Source organism: Protopterus annectens, chromosome 9.part0, assembly GCF_019279795.1.
Source record: "Protopterus annectens isolate FY-2018-M chromosome 9.part0, PAN1.0, whole genome shotgun sequence".
Taxonomy (NCBI): domain Eukaryota; kingdom Metazoa; phylum Chordata; order Ceratodontiformes; family Protopteridae; genus Protopterus; species Protopterus annectens.
Genome location: NC_056743.1, coordinates 1857650269 through 1857656268, shown reverse-complemented (window position 1 = coordinate 1857656268; position 6000 = coordinate 1857650269).

Sequence of the window (6000 nt, the reverse complement as noted above, 5' to 3'; positions counted from 1 at the left end):
GGGTATGTCCGCGGACATGTGTTTGTGACAGCATAAACTCTTTTATCACATGGAACTTGTAGTATCATGGAGCCAAGGGTATTTGTGTATGTGCATGTACATGGGTATGTGACAGCATTAACCCATTCACCACATGGAACTGCTACTATCATGGTGCCAAGGGTATGTGTGTATATGCAAGGCCATGTGTTTGTGACAGCATTAACACATTCACCACATGGAACTGTTAGTATCATGGAGCCAAGGGTATGTGAGTATGTGTATGGACATGTTTTTGTGACAGCATTAACCCATTCACCACATGGAACTGCTAGTATCATGCAGCCAAAGGTATGTGTCTATGTGCATGGACATGTATTAGTGACAGCATTAACCCATTCCCCACATGGAACCGTTAGTATGATGGAGGCAAGGGTATGTGTTTATGAGCCAGGACATGTGTTTGTGACAGCATTAACCCATTCACCACATGGAACTGCTAGTATCATGGAGCCAAGAGTATGTGCGTATGTGCATGGCATGCGTTTGTGACATCATTAACCCATTCACCACATGGAACTGCTAGTATCATGGAGACAAAGGTATATGTGTATCTGCCTAGACATGTGTTTGTGACAGCAAGAACCCATTCACCACTTGGAACTGCTAGTATGATTTAAAAAAGTTCAGTTACAGATTTGCTGTTCTGAACTGTTTGTAAGTTTCTTGGAGGCCATTGTTTGCTTGGGCTAAAGGGAAGTCTCTGTGTTCATCATTGACAGTGATAAACATTGAGCAGCCTGCCTGCCCCTGTGGGAGTGGTTACTGCCTTGAAACTGTAGTTTTATTGACCATTTTGGGTCAATTCCTAACTCCTTGATCTCCCTCTCTTAAAACCCTCTTTTGCGTGGTTTTGAGCATTTTTGCGCATAGGGCAACATCAGGCAGTGCTGCCTAATTGGGTTTAAACTATTCCTGGTTCCACGAAGTCTGCTCTTCATTTTTTCCCTTAGAACTGCTCTATCTCTCAAAGTAAACACCATATTCATATTTTAAGGCCCCTCACTGGTCCAAATAAGTAATTTTACAAGTTAGTACTAATAAACCATAAGCACTACTTACTCTTATACTCTCTATGATTACCTTGTCCCCTATTGGTCCATTTTAATTCAGTTCCCTATATTACTCTAGCATGTCCAAAGGTCAGTCAATGTTTTTTTCTCCAGTCCAGCTGGTGAATCTGGGAATTTTGAGGCAATGTTACAACTGTCTCATGTACACGGCCAACCCTCTCCTCCTCCAAACAGGTTTGAATATATGTGAGAGATGCAACCATACTGCCAAACTGGAGGCTGAGCTCTCTCATCTCAAAACTGGTGTAACCAGTCAGGAGGAGAAGGTAACCTCACACAACACAATTCCAGTATCACATAGTCCCACCACAACAGCGAACCAAACACATAAAAACACAAAAACATACTTTGAGGCTCTAAATAAAAATCTACCTAAGCAACAGAGACCTCCAAAGCAGACATCCAAGCAAACGCTACCCAAAAACAAAACACGTACAACACATAGCACACAAAGTCAGTGTGCCAAGCAGTCACAGCCCTTAAGGCTGAATAACACACCTGATACTCTTGTAATAGGTGAGTCTATTGTCAGACACACTGACGTCCTGCTAACCAGGCTGAAAAAAGAGAAGGTCACAGTGAGCTGCCTGTCGGGCGCTAGGATCCGCCACATAACGCAAGCACTCAGGTCACTCCAAAGCAAATACAAATATGACTCTGTCATTGTACATGCTGGCATGAATTACCTGAGATGTACCTCCCTCGACTACATGAAAAGAGACATAGAGGAGCTCTCTGATCAGGTAGCCCAGGCCGGTATAACCCTGACCTTGAGCAGCATCTTACCCTCACCTAGAATGATGCCATAGTATAAAGACAAAATGATCGATTTTAATAATTGGCTAAAATTTTGGTGTCATTCAAAGGGGATCCAGTGTCTGTCAGCCTGGGATGACATGCTCGACAAGCCACGTTGCTTCGCTAGGGATGGCTTGCACCTGTCACCCCTGGGCTTTTGGATATTGGCAAAGGCTCTTGCCACCCCCATATTGCCTTTTTTAGGCAAGGCTCAAAAGTCAAACCCACCTCCATAGACAGCACAAGGAACAAGAAACTAAGGGTAATGCTGCTGAACACCAGAAGTCTTAACCTCAAGATGCATGCACTCAAAGCTCTCCTCAGTATGGAGAACATTGATATCTGTGCAGTGACAGAAACCTGGTTCAAGGCTCCAGAGAGCACCCCAGCACCACCAGGTTATACCTCATATCATGCTTTTCGGCCCCAAAACCTGGACCGAACCATAAAAGGAGGGGGAGTTTCCATATTTATCAAGGATATCCACACCTCCAGGTTAGTGGCATTGCACGAAGTATTGGAGACCATCCATGTGCAACTGACAGTGGGCAAGACTGCTTTTCAATTTATAACATCCTATAGACCACCCTCTCAAAGTCAGGAATCCCACTCATCTTTCCTGAAAACACTGGAGAACATGAAGATCTCTCCGAACACCATTATATTGGGTGACTTCAACTACCCAAACATAGACTGGGAGCATTACTCAAGCCCCAGAACCTTAGCCCAAAGGTTCCTGGAATTTATAAACTCAAATGCTATGGAACAACTAGTCACCACTCCCACAAGAGGGGAAAACATACTAGACCTGATCATTACCAACATGGGGACTCTATGCTCCATACCAGAAGTATATGCCTCATTGGAAAGATCAGACCATAAATTAATTTCACTGGATATCCACATCCCGACCCCACCCCCAGCCCAGAAAACCACAGTGAAAAACTTCTCAAAAGCAAACTTCACACTTCTCAAAACCAAAGTGGAATCCTTCAAGGCCCCAGAGCCAGTGGAAACTACGGCCCAAACTGCAGAATCCTATATAAACGCATTCTACGAACATCTCCAGGAATGCATGGATCATGCTATCCCAAACAAAATCAAGACCCAATCATCCAAAGGCAGGCATCCAGTCTGAAGCACCCCAGCCATAAATAAACTGTACAACAGAAGGAGGAAGCTACTACATGATAGAGCAAAATCCCTAAAAGGGAAGGCATCTCTGATCAGTACTAGCAAAAAATTACGATCCCTCATAAAATCCTCCAAGGCCAGTTTCGAGAGAAAAATTGCACAGGAGACTAAAGACAATCATAAGGCTTTTTTCAGTTATGTTAGGAACCTGGGATTCAACTCCCAGACTTGTTCTGAGTTGATTCTAAATGACAAAAAATACACTAAACCCACAGACATCGCCAATATCCTGGCAGACAGATTCAGTGCAAACTTCTCCACCCCCTCCCCCCAAAAGAGCAAGTATCTATCCCAGCAGAGTGCAGCCTCCCAAACATCTCTGATGCTCAGGTGAAGCCACCCTCTCCAAAGCAAAAAACACTGCTTCCATGGGACCAGATGGCATCCCGGGTTGCGTCCTACATGAACTCCAAGAAGAACTAATCCCTCAAGTAAAACTGCTGTACAATCTCAGCCTCACTACAGGATATGTGCCCAAAGAATGGTGTACATCACAGTGGTCTCACTCCACAAAGGTGGCACCTCTGTGGACCCTGGAAACTATCGCCCCATAAGCCTGTCTAGCCTAGTCTGCAAGGCTATGGAGAGGATCATCATGACTCATAAACAAAGACATTGGGGACCTACAGACACTAGATCCTACCCAATTTGGCTTTGTCAAGGGCAGATCCTACCTTTTGAACCTGGTTGACTTCTTCGAAACAGTCACCAAGGCCATAGATGAGGGGAAGGTAGTCCACACAGCCTATCTGTAACTCGCAAAGGCATTTGACACAATACCCCACTCGGGCATCATAGATAAGCTATCCAGCCTAAATATAAACCCGTATGTCACAAGATGGGTCGCAAACTGGCTCAAAGACAGAACCCACAGAGTTGCTGGGGCCATGTCAGACTCGAAACCCATCACAAGTGGCGTCCCACAAGGCTCTGTCCTGGGACCTCTCTTGTTCGGTATTTACTTTTCTGAGGTACAGGCCAACGTGGGAGGACTATGGCTCACCAAGTTTGCAGATGACTGCAAACCGGGTGCCATAATTGACTCTCCAGCTGACACAAACATCCTTCAAAAAGGTCTTGCAGAGACAGATAACTGGTGCCAGAGCCATGGTCTAAAGCTAAATGCCAAAAAGTGTATAGTCATACCCTTTGGCAAAAACAATGTGCCCACAAATTACCACATAGGTGGTGACCCATTAAGTACAGAGAAAGTAATTAGGGATCTGGGGACCCAAGTTGATAGCAATCTCTCCTTTGACAACCACATTGCCAAAGTGGTTAGAAAGACCTTCTACCTAGCCCACCTCATCATGAAAGTATTCACATCTAGATCAAGAGAGGTAATCGTGCCACTTAATTCATCCCTCATCAGGCCCATCATAGAATACAATGCCCCCTTTGGGATGTACCTTACCCGACACCTGCAGCAATTAGAAAGACCCCAAAAGTACCTCACCAGGAGGATCAAGGGACTCAAACAGATGGCATATGCTGCTCGGTTAAAAAAACTCCAGCTCTACTCAGTCGCATACTGCCTACTTCGAGGCGATCTATGCCTGACATATAAAGCTATGTCCAACCCAGAATTAATGGACATGCTCCACCTCAGTAAATCTAAATCCCTTAGAGCCACGCACTCGAGGGACTTGAACCTCAGCACAGAAATAAATAGAACATGCTGGAGGGACAGATTCATAACCCAAAGGCTCCCTTCGCTCTGGAATAGAATTCCAATTCATGTTAGGCAGAGCACCTCACTGACTCTCTTCAAGAATAATCTTGATGAGTGGATGGGGGATAGTTGGTTTGTCCCGAGGATTACTTCCGTGTCACTATTAGACAGAGGCACAATAAACTAAACTTTAAAAAGGGTACAGTATACTCAAATCAAGGTGTGGTGTAAGCCAAGCACAATTCAGCTAGGCTTATAAATGCCCCAGGGCAGATAGCCTAGTATGAACATATGAACCTATGAACCTATGAACCAAGGGTATGTGTGAATGTGCATGGACATCTGTTTATGACAGCAATAACCCATTCATTACATCGGACTGCTATTATCATGGAACCAAGGGTATGTGTGTATCTGCAAGGACATATTTTTTTGTGAAAGCATCAACCCATTCACCATGTGGAACTGCTAGTATCATGGAGGCAAGGGTATGTGTGTATGTGCCAGGACATTTGTTTGTGACACCATAAACCCATTCACCACATGGGACTGCCTGTATTCTTGAACCAAGGGTATGTGTGTATGTGCATGTACATCTTTTTGTGACAGCATTAACCTATTCACCACATGGAACTGCTAGTATCATGGAGCCAAACGTATGTGTCTATGTGCATGGACATGAGATTATAACAGCATTAATCTATTCACTCTCATGGAACTGCTATCATGTACCCAAGGGTTTGTGTGTATGTGAATGGACATGTGTTTGAGACAGCATTAACCCATTCAACCCAAGGAACCTCTAGTAACACGGAGCCACAGGTATGTCTGTATGTGCATGGACATGTGTTTATGACAGTATTAACCCATTCACCACATGGAACTGCTAGTATCATGGATCTAGGGGTATGTGTGTATGTGAATGGACATGTGCTTATGACAGCATTAACCCATTCACCACATGGAACTGCTAGCATCATGAAGCCAAGGGTATGTGTGTATGTGCATGGACATGTGTCTGTGACAGCATTAACACATCCACCCCATGGAACTGCTAGTATCATGTAGCCATGGGTATGTGTGTATGTGCATGTACATGTGTTTGTGACAGCATTAACCCATTCACCCCATGGAACTGCTAGTATTATGGAGCCAAGGGTGTGTGTGTATTTGCATGGACATGTGTTTGTGATAGTATTTAACTATTCATCACATGTAACTGCT